General features: G+C 39.5%; 1 pseudogene; it reads left to right on the top strand.

Annotated features, from left to right (window-relative positions):
• Window positions 1–326: 326 nt before the first annotated feature.
• Window positions 327–15,950, top strand: LOC147642148 (FACT complex subunit SPT16-like; annotated as a pseudogene).
• The last annotated feature ends 365 nt before the right edge of the window (window positions 15,951–16,315 follow it).

Here is a 16,315-nt window from a genome sequence, read left to right as displayed (position 1 = left end):
CTTCGCCGAATGTGCTAGAGTGAATGTGAGACAAGAGAGTGTCTCTTGCCAGAACATGCTACAATGAATGTCCTACAAGAGAGAGTCTGTCCTGCTGCCGGAGAGTGCTCCCCTTATCTTCTCCTTGGGTGTCCTCCTCCTCGAAGTCCCCACCCTCATCATGTAGTGTAGAGGGAAGATCTTCTTTCAAGAAAAGGGAGATGGTGCTCAAGAGGATCCCGCCCTGCTTTGGGAAAGGGAGAGGGGTGTTTTCTCTATGAGTGGCATCAGAGTTGGCCATGCACATCAAAGATGTCAGAGGGCACCAGTGGTGATGGTAGCCAGAGATGTTGAAGGGCACGGCCAATGAGGTGATCAGAGCCATATCGGAGGGTACCAGCAGTCGGAGGGCATCAGCGGTGATAGAGGTCAGAGATGTCAAAGGGCACCGTTGGTCGGAGAGCATCGGTGATGACGATGGTCACAGACGTCTTGAAGGGCAGCGGCGGTCAGAAGAGGCATCGACAGTGACGGGGCGGTTAGAGATGTCAAAGGGCATTGGTGGGGTTGGAGCAGTCAGAGATGTCAAAGGTGATGGTGGGAAGCTCGTGGTGGAGTGTGGAGGACCTGGCTTCCCATCCACAATCGCACTTGTCACATCTTTGTAAAAATTCTCCTTCCAAGTGCTTACTTGATTGATACAAATATATCTATGAATGTAGACTCTTACATTTGTAGATTGATGTATCAATATTTGGTTCTCTACCTTTTGGCATAGATTATATTTACATTCATCTGGATGCTATTTGCAATACCTCTTTGTAGATAACATTGGCTATGTAGACTTTTTGCACTTTTAATGCTACTTCTATGGTCCACAATAACTTTTACACACTTTCACTACATCTCAGGATCTAACACATGACATAGTACCATATAATTATCCATGTGTGAATACTTGTATGGCCAAATAAAGTCCCAACACAATCAATGTTTGTCCTTAGGACTTATTTATTAACATACCAAAAGCTAGCCTCTTACATGATATTTTTTTCTCATGTTAAAAAAGGAAATTGAAACATAGATGGTATGAATGTTATCCTAGGAATAAAGACCATGTATTCAATATTTTTACCTATAATAATTTATGCGTTTATCACCTTCTTTGAGTGAAATTACTTGCATATCTGTCTGGTACAATTACAAAGTCCTTACATAGGGTCCAAATTATGAAGCAGCATGATAGGAGGTTTATCTTTAGAAGCAATTTATGCTTTTTTCACCTTCTTTGAGTGAAATTACTTGCACATCTATCTGGTACAATTACAAAGTCCTTACACAGGGTCCAAATTATGAAGCAGCATGATAGGAGGTTTATCTTTAGAAGCAAGCAGTGTGAGGAGGGTAACCACCACCTAAGTTCAACCTATTCAAGTACTTAATGGCATACAATATGCTTTAATGTGTAGAAGAAACAACCAAACCTGCACTGAGGTATTCTCTTTCAAGACCAAGTAATGCACACAAGGCTAGTTTATTGATCTCATTGACCTCTTGATTTCAAGGTGCAAGAATAACACTATCTTTGAAGAAGCATACATAATCCTCCACTCTTTAAAGATCTTTGTACACCCATTCTACCAAATTCAGCAGAGAGTTCCCATGGTGCATGTAGGCATGACAAAAATTTCCCTTGTAAATGGTTATTCTTAATGTAAAACATAGCAGTAACGATCCTATGCATGAGGTTTTGAGTGTGTCTACTCCTTCAACTCCTCACACATTTAAGGGTGTCAATAATGGTTGCTGCAGTGCACACCAAGTTACCTTGATTATTTGGATGGTCTATAGAGATATCTCCAATTTGTAAAGTCCATTTGATAAATTCTTGTCTCGTTCTTGTCATATACCATTATAACCACTCTGAATGACCCACATTTTAAAACATTTACATATCCAAATATATGACCTGCACAACGTTACATAAACAATATCCTCACGTGATCTCTTTGCCACCACAATAGGTAATATTTGCCTAAAGTCACCACCAAAGAGCAAACGTTTCCCTGCAAACACTCTATCACTTTGCATTATGTCTTTTGATGTCCTGTGTCCAATGCTTCATATGCATACCGATGCATCACTTGAGCCTCATCCCAAATGATCAATCTCGCAAGCTTCATCACCTCGGCCAATGGGCTATTCACTTTAATACTACATGTGCTCTCTCTCTCTCTCTCTCTATCTTGGTTACAAAAAGATTAAAAAATTGCATCTCTTTCTCTCTCTCTCTCTATCTTGGTTACAAAAAGATTAAAAAATTGCATCTCTCTCTCTCTCTCTCTCTCTCACACACACACACACACATGCTAATTAGAATTAGTAGATCTTCTCTCACACACACATACACACACATAAACAAACAAGCATGTCAGCTCTCTCTCTCTGGCTATTACACACACAATCTCTCTCTCTCTAGCTATTACACACACACACACACACACTCACACACTTTCTCTCCCTCTGACTCTTTATTTTCGTGTAGCTCTCTCTAGCTATACTACGCAAATGTAAGCACACATATTCTCTCTCTCTCTCTCTCTCTCATGTAACACACACAGTCTCTTACTTTAGTGTGTGTGGTGTGAAACGTAGTAGGGACAGTGTGAGAGAGAAATAGAAAGAAGGAGAGACCATAAGTTTTTTTTTTGTTTTGGTTTGTGTGTGATTGTATAGAGGCAAGGCACATGGTTGATAGTCAGTGAGTTGGTGGTTTGGGATATCATTCTCTTTTATAGCTTTGAGGGTAGCTTCATATGTAGACCTTTCTCTCTCTATCTATTTGTGTGTTTTTGATTAATATATGTGCACCCACATCCAAAGAGTTTATTTTTAGTAAGAAATGCAGGAGAGAGAGAGAGAGAGAGAGAGAGAGAGATTATAACCTCCTCACACATTCTTTCTCTCTTGTTTTCACAGAAATAAAATGTTGAGGTTAATCATTTATTGGTATGGTACTTTGTGTGTGCCCAGATAAAGAGAGTTATTTATGGTGATATGTAAGGTTGGCTAAGAGAGAGAGAGAGAGAGAGAGAGAGAGAGAGAGAGAGAGAGAGAGAGAATAGAATGCACATAAACATACTTTTATCTCTCTTTATCCCTCATTGAATGTTTGATAATTGATAATTGATAATTGGTATGGTATATGTGAATGTAGAATAGAATGCACATAAACATACTTTTATCTCTCTCCCTCATTAAATGTTTGATAATTGATAATTGGTATGATATATGTGAATGTAGAATATAATGCACATAAACATACTTTTATCTCTCTCTCTCTCATTGAATGTTTGATAATTGATCATTGGTATGGTATATGTGAATGTAGAAATGCTTTTTTGCGTGTTCGATAATTGTGTGGCCACATTGCTTTGGTTTATTATAGAGAAATGCAAGAGAGAGAGAGAGAGAGAGAGAGAGAGAGAGAGAGAGAGATCTTAAAGAAATAGTGAGATTGCTCTCTCTCTCTCTCTCTCTCTCTCTCTCTCGCTCTCTCTCTCTGTGACATTGAAATAAATTATGCAAGGTGAGAACTATCAATAAATGTTTTAGCACATGTTCTACTTCATTCTCAATGGAATATCATGTACCTAATTTGCACATGTAGCCTTGAGGTATTAGTGAAATATTTGATTTATTAGACCATTGTGTGACTATAGAGTGATGTTTTAGAGAGATAATATCGTGGGCTTAAGAGAATATACATAAGTTAAATTATTCGAGTACTTTTACTTAGACTATATTAGCCTTAAAAAATAGAAAAATGTGCTTAAAAAGTAAGAAACTTTGTTTATGGTTTCTAATACTAGAATTTTAGAGAGATGGATATATGGCATGCTAAGAGAATATTTTGTTTCCTCTTTGAAACTAGGAAGGTATATACATGTAAATAGTGTTAGCATATAGTTGGGATATTAAGGTTATGTTATATATTGACTAAGATTTTAAGATATTTTTTTGAGAGCCTTAAGATGTTAATTTTGGATTTCAGTAATGGAGATCCAGAATGAAAACAATGGCTCAGATGTCGTATAGTAGCTGCGTATGGAGCTTCTAATTCTGATGTAGCTTTATCTACCCCACCTAAGCCAATTAATGTTTGAGTCTTGAAACACCTTTCTCGAGCAAGGTCTCCATCAGAAAAATCAAGCTCTAAACATCTATAGACTATTACAGACATATACGAGCGCACTGAAAAAAATCCGGTTACTTGTTGTAAAGGAGTACTTAAATGCCCGTTGGGATGAAATCTATGGAAGTGGCACCCAAAGAGGAGATATGCTAAGAGATGAGTTAACACATCATCTTTATCACGTTCTTAATATTAGTGGTCCCATGGAGGCCACATGATTTCCACAATGGAAAATTTACACGTTGACATTAGGGAACATCTAGGTGGATGTACTAGGGAATGTAAAGAACAAGCAGATTCTTTAAAAGAGCAAGTACATATTTTAGGCTTGGAGGTATTGATTCTAAAGATATCTATGAATAACTTAGCGCCATTATGAAAAAGATGAGCTGTATGTTGGAAACCAAGGTAGTTGCCTAGAGATTTCATGAGAGTCGCTTCAAAATTGATGTATCTGTTTAAGGAAAAAATCTTATTATAAATTTCCAACTTGTCTTCTTTGTTGTGATATTTATGAATTTTCTATTTTCTCATTCTCTTTATATTTGCTTTCTCTTTCTCTCTCTCAATGTATTTTATAGTTCTATGTTTTATTCTCTCTCTCTCTCTCTTTGAAGTAATGTATTTACTAGCAAAGAAAGGTGAGAGACGGAGAGAGGTCATTAGTTATTAGTTTCATACATAGAAGTTAGAGATATAAATTTGTTATATTACTAAATTTCTTTTTTAGCATGGCATACTTTTCTATTATAAATTTATCTAATAAGTACATCATGTGAGCTATTTTGGAGATTCTATCTCTGAGAGCAGGGTCACATGTTGAGATATAGTCCTCTAGGATCAGGGATTTCACTGACGTAAACAAGAACATGTGAACATTTTATTAACATATGTTAATAACACAAAAAATCTTGTGATCACATGTTATATTCACAAAGCTTTCACAAGGGCCTAAAAAAATTAACTTTGTCGGGCATAAAAAATCTTCTTAGGGAGCCACTGACCTGCTATTATGTGAAGAATCTGATGGTAACATGAGAACATGTGAATAGCTTATTCCCATGTGTAGCCAAGCTTTTAAGGGGTTTCCAAATGTTATTTTGTGAACAGTAACATGAGAACATGTGAATAACTTGTTCACATGTGTTATTATCACAAAAAATCTTGTGATCACGTGAATATTAAATCCCTATCTAGGATCATTTGCGGACGATAACGTGGGTATAAAATAGGAGTTTTGGGTGCTTATATCAACGATGGGTTTGAAATATCTTCTCAATTATTGCATAAACTTTGTTTTCAAAACAAAATTTTCAAGACAATTTAAATGTGTCAAGATAATATTTTGTCATGAGTTCTAAGTTAATATTGTTTCTAAAAGAAAAAAAAATTATTACTTGATTTTTTATTTTTTAAAGGAAGTTGAAGATGGTTAGGAGCTGCATATATCTAAGTTTGAACCAAGTTCGTCGCCTTTGAATTTTGGATGCAATGCACTTATCTCGATGTAATTGTTTGCAAACAAGTACTAGCATTCAAAAGTAGATTTATGCTAATTTAAAGGAGCACTTTAATGTAAATCAAGTTGAAACAATTGGAAGAGATGAAGGTACGGAGGAGCATTTGGATGAACTAGAAATAGAAACATACAAACCCCATCACTCCATGCCATGCATGTGAGCGGCATATGCTATTTACATTGTCCCGTATTTATTGGTAGTGTAGAATACATTTTCAGTGTTATATACGTGTTTTCTCCTAGAGATCATCTACAAAGGGAGAACATAAAATTATTACCATTTCGTTGGGCTTAATAATCTAAATAACTAAAATAAATTATTAAAACAAATTGTGAACAATATATTACACTTAGTTTTCTTTATAGTCGAGTTAACAGATAACCCTGTAAGTTTTCACAAATGATCAGTAAGGCTCTATAACAAATAAACACAACAAACAATATAAAAGCACAAAGAAATTATGATTAGCAAACATAGCTTAAAGAACTTTACCAGACTATTAAGATGGAAGAAAAAAGAGTGTAAATGAAAGAAAGGTGCATCTAGATTAGCCTAGGAATGTCCTAATTATTATGGATTAGGGAAAGCAATAGAGATTAGCACTAAGAATCATGGAAAGTAAAGTGTAATGAGTATCACAAGATGTCCAAAAAGGTCCAAATCTCCTAGAGCACATGCCTTTTATAGTCCCAAGGCCTATGTACCCTAATCCCACATGTAAATGACCCTAAGCCCATGTGCCTAGGCCCATCTCATGTGTATGTGCATCCTAAGAACACTTTGTTACAAACCGTCCCTCCTAACATGATTTCGTCCTCGGAATCGAAGGGTGGTCATGCCAAAAGAAAAAATAAAGACATATACAAGTGGCTATGTACAAAAGCCAAAAATCACATCCATGACTGAATGTCAATGTAGCGGAAGACCCATACATGAATCAGATGACCCCCACAGTTAAATGGAAAGGATAAAGGGCTCCCGTTCGATGATGAGGGTATCTATGCAACCACCTGGGTTGAAAGGAAATCCGAGGCATGAAAAATCCAAGGCAATGGTTCCATGATAATATGGTGCAAGTGGAAAGGATAAGGAGCCACTGTCGATGACAAAGCTAGTCCCTCCAGGATCAAATGGAAAAGATACTAGTGTCACGCCAAGGATGAGGTAATCCACACAAGTGTAACCACATAGATGTAATGTAAATCCAAACCATGTAGGCTCGAAAAAGCAATGACTCTCAAATTGCTTGGATCGAATGGAAAATGTAGAGAGGCAATGTTAGTGTCGTGGCCGGCTAATCCTCCTGGATCAAATGGATAGACACCCATGTCGATGATGTAGGACGAAGCTATACCTCCACCCGGGTCAAATGGATAGCCAAAGTGTAGACCATCTAACCATGGAACAAATGTGTGACCACCTAGATCGAGAAGGAAGTATCCAAGATCCTCGTTCAAAGTGAAATGACCACCATATATATATCATCAAATCCATGGTCCAAATAACTACTTAGGTGAGAATCTAGATATGATGCATGTAAATCCACATAATGCACCATATAATCATATACCATGCATCTCAAATGATATATATTACATCCAAAAGTAAATGCCCTTGCTCTAAAGAAAACAAGATCATGTCGACATCCGTAGAAGCCAAAAGAACACATCTCACTGTTGGCATCATATGAGGGTAAGAGTGAATCAATGTTGTCATCCCATGTAGCCTCACTCAAAATGTCAAAAACATGATCCACTATATCAATGGGTATATGGGCATGAGCCAAACCATGCACTACCCCCTCATGTGCAAAACCCTCTATGTGTGTATGATGATCTAGGATATCAATATACTTATCAGCATCATCATAATTATCACTCAAAAAATTATCATCTACGACATCTCAAAGATCTTCAAGGTCATCCTCATCATAAACATGGTCTATCTCCATCAATGATGCACCTATGTGACCTATATCCCATGATAAATGTATCTCCAACAATATAGGATCTAAGGAGATGTATAGATTAAATGCAAAGCTCTCTAGATCCACATGCATAAGCCTCTCTCTCCTACAAAGCCCCACCTCAACAAAATCATTACTATGCTCATGTGCAATGCCTGACTACCCATGTATATGCACTAAACCCAAGTGAATGCTACCAGGTATCCTATAAGAGCTATGAGAACTAGGAGTAGATATAGAATCATAGATATCACCTTGAATAGAGGATCTAAAAGGGTATCTTGACTCGTCTAGCACTAGAAAATCAAGTCTATGCTCCTCATGCACTAGCATATGCCCATCAACATGTGAAGTATCATCATCCTGAATCTCACACACTGCAATGGATGCATCACCAGTCAAGAGCTAATCCCCATGATAGTCTAATGCATCACTATGATCCACCAGTACATCACTATCTCCTAATGCATCACTATAATCCATTGGAAGGTAGGTAGACATAGGCAATCAACAATCACAATGCTCGGAATGCTTGCTCCTTCCCATCAAGATCATGCCCACATGATTTGACTCACACATATCACTCTCACTATCACTATCACATACATCATCATCATGTGCATATGTGTTAGTGGCAACATGTGCACGCGTATCACTATCATCATGTGTATGTGTATGCGATACATAAATATAATCATGTGTATTTATGCATGATACATCATCATAGGTATGTGGGTGCGACCCATCAATGTCATCACATGTGTGTATGTCATCACATGTGTGTATGATCATCACCACGTGTACATGTGTCAACATCAATATCATCATCAACATGATGATGATGATCATCACTATCCACATCATCATCCACACTCAATGCATGTCATCATGGTACCCAGACTTAGGTAGTCCCCTCATACATCATCCCATTAAAGCAATTCTGAACCATCCATGGTAAAGATAACCACATAGATCCTTAACAAAATCACCATGTGGAGAATGTCTGGACCATTTGGCATGGACATCCTCCTCATAAAATAAGTTTCTAAACTGGCTAGGCAAAAAGATGTAAAGCGGGTATTCCACTTGAGACGGTTAGTCTCGCAGTGATTCCTCCAAGTGACCCTGGTCGTTTCCACAATCTTTAACCTAGCGAGAGCCATCTTGCTTCTCTCATTATAGCCAGTTACATCAAAGTATTCCTCCATTGCCTCAATCCACTTTTCCACTACTTCACCTAATTGCTTCCCTTTACCCTTGAGGGGACTAGGTTGGGATATGTGTAGGGCTTTTCGAACATTCGGATCTAACTCTTCATCATTGGTTAGAGGATCCGGTTGCCTTGCACAGGCCGTGCACCTCATGACTCTCACAAAATGAGATTTTCGTCAACTTAACTTTGACAACAGATTTATGATTATTTAATTTTTGTGATTTATTCCTAAATGTATGCATGAACTCGACAAATGATATGTATCTCCTCACCTGAAATGGTAAATCATAATGACGGGCATGTAGAGATCTCGGGGGGGTCACTTAGTGTAAAGCCCCTATATCATGTGCGTTCAAGGCCTCTTTTATAAACCCCTATCACTACAAGACAATGCTGCCATACACGCGTTTCATACACGCGATAAATTACGGGCGCGTGTATGGTGGCGCATGGATTTGAATAGAATCGAGCGCGTGTATTTTGGCATTTAAATTCACATGTATATTGGCATCTATCACCGCGTGTATAAGCGCGTGTATATACACGCAATAATACATGCATCAATACATGCATTAATACACGCATCAATACACGCTTGGTAAAAAAACTGAATTCCTTTACAAAATTAAAAACTATTTTCTTTAAACCATCTCATAGTACATTACAGTATATATCATTACACAATCCCACTACATGCATTTACAACAATGAAATATATTCAAAAATAAATCAGGAGATGATAATTAAAAGACAACACATACAATAGAAATGTCATCAATTTAGAACGATACAGTGAGACGGATTGGTTAGGGTTCGATCTCATCTTCAATAAGATCCATCCGTGCCAAACGATCAGCATCAATATCCATTTGATCAATTTGTAAGGCTACGATTAAATTTATTCCACTATCGATATTTTGTCCATTGATAATGGTATCGATGTCCTGATCATCCTCATCAACATCACCATCATCCTCAATGGTAGGGTCATTCTCATGATCATGAGAAATGGCATGCTCATCCTCATTATCATGATCATCTCTTATTTCTTGATCATCGATCACATCTTCATTGGCATGTTCGACATGATGCAAGGAATTATAGGAAAGTGTCGCAAGACTTTACGAGGTACATCAAAACTCTTCACATCTGTTCTATACCTTGCTTCACCACAAGTGGGACAATGTCGAGCCTCCTTATGCGTCCCACGAAAGAGAATGCAATCATTGACGCATGCATGTATGCGATCATAATCCAATCCTCAAGAGATGTCACATAGCGCCTCGCTATGTCTCTTGAGGTGGGTAGTCTATTTCCCTTTGGAAGCATGCTTGATAATAGCCTTCATCCAATATCATCAATTAGTCCTAAATCCTAAACCTTAAACCACTAATTCAAATTTGCAAGTTAGAATGCTTACTTCAATAAGACTTGCATTGCTCCATCCATAAACTGTTTGTATATTGAGTAGTTCAAGTGAAGCACGTAAAATAGACAATGTGCACCCTTCAAAAACCGGTGTCAATGAAGCCGTGTAAAGATGCTCTTGTTCCATATCATCGTCGTCCATACCTTTGGGATCATCCTTAAAAAGATTCCGCACCATATCATCAAACACTTCCTCTTCCACAACTTCATGGGGTGCAGTGCTATTGTCATCCCTTTCCCACTCATCTCTGACAATAGATCCCAAAGCTCCAGCATCATCTCGTCGACGCTTTGCATGCTCTTGCCGTGCCTAGGGCACCATGTTAGGGTGTGGTACTGCATCCTGCTTCAATTAGAGTTTATATATTATAACTCCATTAATTTAATTTGGATACCATGAGTCATTTCAGTTTACATCTACTCACCTCTAAACCTATTTGATTCCATTCTCCATACATGGAGATGTGATTAAAGGTAATTCGACGTGCTCGTACAATGCATCCTTGACATCGATTACACATACATTTGATCCGTTGTCCCAACCACACATCGCGATTACGATGACGCATTGTCTCATCTTCCCCAGAACTGCTTGAGGAGGTTGATGACATCCTATATACAAACCAGAAAACACAAAATCATAATATGTTTTTAATGAAAGTATAAAAATCGTGTGTATTAACGCGGCTATTTCCTAAAAATTGCGTGTATTAACGCGGCTATTTCCTAAAAATTGCGTGTATTAACGCGGCTATTTCCTAAAAATCGCGTGTATTAACGCGGGTACTTCTTAAAAATCGCGTGTATAAACGCGGCTAGATCTTTAAAATCGCGTGTATAAACGTGGCTAGTTTATCATACACGCGAAAATACACGCGTTTCTACACGGGACGGCCTGTTTAAACTAAAAATAACCCGCCTTCCCCAAATAAACATTTTGAACTAACATATCTGCTCTCTTTCATTTTTGCCTCTTTTAACAGACACTAAACCTAAGTGCAAGGAGTGAGCAGAGAAGGAGCACACACACGGGTGAAGGAAACCGACCAAGAAAGAAGACTCACTTTTCCAGAGGTGAGTCAGTTTGTCCTTTGCCTTGTCTCCTTCCTCAAATTTATTTATGCTATTTTCTCTTTGCTTTTTGGGCTTGTCTCCGTCCTTTTGCTTGTCTGGTTGCGATTTTGGGTGAACGATTCTGACAGGGGTGACAGTGGGACTTTTATAAGGACACATTGTCAGAGGTCGGTCGCTTTCAAAAAAAAATTTTACGCAGGTCGCGTGTAAAAATGCGTGTATATCTGCGTGTATCCTGTCACCACAGACTGTTCATGCGGATATACACGCATTTCTGGACGGGTGTATACACGCGTTTTTGGACAGGTGTATACACGCGTTTCTGGATGGGTGTATACACGCGTTTCTGGATGGGTGTATACACGAGACTGTGTTTCCTGTTTCTATAGTTTGCAGGCTGATAGGTGACTTGGATGATGATATTTGTGTGAGTCAAGAGACTGCCCTTGATGTACATGAGGATTATTTTTGCTGATTCTTTATGGATATTCCAGGTTCTTCATCCAATCCATTTGCATACAGCAATTGGCTGATGGAGATGCTAAATCATTTTGGGCGCCATCCTGGTCCAGTTGAGCTTACAGAGTACATGTATGCTGATCCCCCTCCTTCCATGCCTGGTGTCTATACCCCTACTGCGAGTATCCAGGGCACTCCACAGCCGTCTATGCCTACGAGTCCGACGAGATGGCATGCAGCTTCTCCTCTTCCACGCCCACCGAGGAGACATACCTCATCCCAGACACACTCATGCACACCCTCCCAAGCACCGTCATGTCAGGGCTCACAACCACCATCACGTACTCAGAGCCATCGTCACGTCAAGGCTCACAGCCACCGTCACGTAGACAATCCCCCAATCATGACTCCACCCGCAGCAGTAGGAAGAGTGGGAGTGGAGGATGCGGTGGGTGCTTTGGTGGGGGAGGTAGTAGGGCACCCGGTGAGAGAGGAGATAGAGGGAGAAGAGTTAGAGGAGACAGCTCGGAAGAGGAGGAGATGAGAGAGGTGGAGGGAGTGATCTGCTATGATGTGACGGATAGGGGCGGGATAGTGATGGATGCGAGGGGGAAAGAGGTAATGGAGTACATGCGTGGGGTAGTATCAAACTTGTATAGAAATTGTTTTATTAAATTTAAAGATCAAAATAGCCGATTAGTTGGGGAGGTGATAGAGGCTGTACATAGTCAGTACCCCAATCCCCCACATGCTACATTCTCGGATGTATGGGGAAGGACGCGAATAAGGGAGATCTTAAGTAATAAAAGATCTCACCTTAAAAAACTCGCGTACGATGTGATGGGCTAAATGTAGCTGTGGGTGGCTATCCTACCGAGAAACCTGCCCACTGCGCACAAATGCGAGTGGAAGGAGGCAAAGAAATGAGCAGAGGGTGGCGTGAAGAGAAGGCAGCATGTGGAGGCACGACAGATCCAGATGGAGACCATTGGATCTTCGCATTTCGGATCTAGCGGCATCGAGTCATGGGAGGCAGAGTTCGTAAGTATCTTGTCGCTTTATTTGATTGTTTACTTAATTCATTGATTCTATGATTGTTTTAATCTTACAAATTGTGTTGATTATGATACAGCGACGGGTTACGGGGAGGAAGCCCACAACCCACGATACTGCGTATGCTTTGCCGGCATAGCAAACGTGACACGTGGGCCATCTTCAAAGCCGACGAGGGACGTATTACGGACGCACAGTTTGAGATGGCCATGAGACCATACGGTCGACAGGTACTTGAAAACTCTAAACGAATGATTTTGGTTTATTGAATTACATATATATATACTTATATACTATATATTACTTGAACAGGCACGAGCTGCTCTGCTGATGATCCACCCGCCGCGCCACTGTAGAGGGTGGACGTGAGCACTACTCATCGGACATTCCGACCGATGTGAGCTCATCTGAGCATGGAGGGAGCACCGAGTCATCATCTAGGTCTGAGTAATACTCAGACTTATAGTATCACATTCCATATTAAGGATGTGGTTGTATATATTTTTTTGTAAACTGAAGCCATGGGCTACTTCGACATCTGGACTCCCTTGTATATATGTGTGAAATTTTGATAGTAATATTGAATCGTGAATCGATAGTATTGCATTCATGTCTGTCTTGAATCGTGTATTGACAATGTATGCGTTCATGTCGTTCTTGTCTTAATCTTCCTCGTGGATATGTTCTTCGTGGATGGTCCAATGCACAAAAAAAAAAATCCAGAGAGTTATTGGGTGCTGGAATGCTGGAAGAGCATTCAGGTACCAAATAGCACTCTCTGGATTTTTTTTTTGCTCTCTGTTCGCGTGTAGAACTGCAAAAAGTCGCGTGTATATACGCGGATAATCTGTGAAACACGCATGTATAAACGCATCAAATCTGAGAAATACGCGTGTATAAGAGCATCTAAAGTCACAAAACGCGTGTATAGACGCTTGTATCAGCGTGTCTAAATGCAACTGAACTGACAGAACGCGTGTATACGCTCGTGTATCAGCGCGTCTATACAATCCTATACACGCGCTTTTACACGCATGTCTCTGGCTGCGATGATACACTCGCTGATACACGGGCCCGCTACTTTTTTTCACGTCATTTTTAGCAGCTAGGAGCGCGGGTATGAGCCTGATCCCTTGTAGTGTATGTAACCTTTTTTGAGTAGTTTTCTCCACCCTTCTGTAAAATTTTGTAAATTTTATAAATCCCTTACTGTCAATATATTTTTTTTGAAGAGATATTTCAAATATCCTTATATACTAGATACAATTATTTCTTTTGTAAAGATTTAGAGATGACATTGAGAAGGCAGTGATTGATCCTAGAAAAAGCCAAGGTAAAGTTGAAGCCTGATAATGTGGACATCTACTACCCCCTGCATTTCAAAGTGGTGGGGTATTTGCTCTAAGGCCAAGTGCTATCAACAATGAAGATCCACTATATTATGATACATTGGGTGTCATTATTTGTGCTATTGGTGCGAGATACAATAGTTATTGTGCAAATGTTGCAAGAACGTACTTGATTGATGGAGACCCAGTTCAATCAAAAGCTTACAAGGCACTTCAAAAAGCCCACAAAGCTGCCATGAATGCTTTAAAATGTGGAAATCCTGCTTCAGCTGCTTACAAAGCAGCATTATATGTTATGGAAAGGGAAGGGCGGGAGTTCTTGCCCCATATAACTAAAATCTCTGGCACAGGTATTGGCATTGAATTCAAGGAATCTAGCCTAAGCCTGAATTCCAAGAATGATAGGATTCTAAAGGCAGCTATGGTATTCAATGTTAGTTTAAAAATGCAAAATTTACAGACATAGAGCTCATAGGACCCCAAGACAAAGAACTTTTTTTTGCTGTTGACACATACTATAGTCATAAAAGAGAAAGGTCTTGAGAGTGCAACTTCGAATTGTTCAAAATCTTACATGATATTGTGTCTTCTTTCAAAGATGAGGAAGAGGAGGAGCAGGAGAAGCCAAAATCAAAGCTAAAGCTACCATCGAGTAATGGAGCTAATGCCCAGTTTCTGAAAGCAAATTTGCACCCTGACAATCAAGAGATGACAAAGGAAGAGGTGTGCAAGCAACATCAAGCGGAGCTTGCTCAACAAAAGAATGAAGAGACTGTTAGGAAGCTGCTGGCTTTTGGGGGTCTGGGCCAAGGAGACAAGCAGGGTGTGGTCAGGACCACTAGAGATTTAGTGGCCTATCAAAATCTAGATGATATTCCTTTCTCAAAAGAACTAATGATTCAAGTAGATCAGAAGAACAAGTCAATTTTGCTGCCAGTTTATGGTTTAATGGATCCCTTTCACATAGCTACTATAAAGAGTGTTACCAGCCAATAGGATGGAGGCCACTCCTTCATTCGAATTATTTTTAATGTGCCCGGTGCTGGTTATTCTGCCCCACTGACTTGGCATCACAGAAGTTCCCCGGTGCAATTTACTGGAAGGAAGTTTCCTTCCGATCCAATGATGTGAGACACACTAACCAAGTAGTCCAGCTGATTAAGACATTGCGTCACCAAGTTGCTTTGAGGGAATCAGAGAAGGTAGAGAGGGCCATGCTAGTGACACAAGAAAAACTATAACTTATAAGAGGAAAACCTATAAGACTATCAGATTTATGGATTAGGCCTATCTTTGGAGGCAAGGGGCGCAAGTTGAGAGTGGTACATTAGAGGCACACACCAATGGTTTTAGGTATTCAACCATGAAAGCTGACGAGAAAGTTGATATTACGTACAGAAACATCAAGCATGCTTTTTTTCAACCTGCAGAGATGGAAATGATTACCCTGCTGCACTTTCACTTGCATAATTTTATCATGATTGGGAACAAGAAGACCAAGGATGTGCAGTTTTTTGTGAAGGTGATGGATGTGGTGCAGACCTTAGGTGGTGGAAGATGTAGCACTTATGACCTTGATGAGATCGAAGAAAAGCAGCAGGAGAAAGGGATAGAGAAAAAAAATACAAAGTTCAAAATTTTTGTGAGAGAGTTTCAAAGTTGTTACCTAAAAGCCGTTGCTAGCTCAATGTCTCTCTCTACTGCAGTTGCGTAGGCCTTACAATCTCGTCATGGATTTGGTTCCCCTTGTCTTCGATCATGGCACATGCTTTCAAGATACGTATGAACGTTACTGCTTCTGGAAGGATGCCCTCACGCTGTATCTCTTCAAAGAAGCAAAGTGCTTGCTCTGCATGACCTTCTTGAGCATGTGTCCTGCAATCACTCTGAATGAGTCAGCTAATTTACTACAGGACAAGCAAGGAATCCCCTGCATAAGAGGCCACAAAGTACTAAAACAGCCTTTTTCATACTAAGGTAATCAATCATTGAACTCTCACTCAATCTGAAATCTTGATTACAAAGAGAACTTATGAATAAAACTAATTTTATGCTTTACAAAAGCTGTGTGCTTCAGCT

This window comes from Cibotium barometz, chromosome 1 (assembly GCF_041138505.1).
Source record: "Cibotium barometz isolate CiBa-2024 chromosome 1, ASM4113850v1, whole genome shotgun sequence".
In the NCBI taxonomy this organism is placed as follows: Eukaryota; Viridiplantae; Streptophyta; class Polypodiopsida; order Cyatheales; family Cibotiaceae; genus Cibotium; species Cibotium barometz.
The sequence above is the reverse complement of the archived record's forward strand: the minus strand, read 5'-3'. Positions and strand labels throughout refer to the sequence as shown.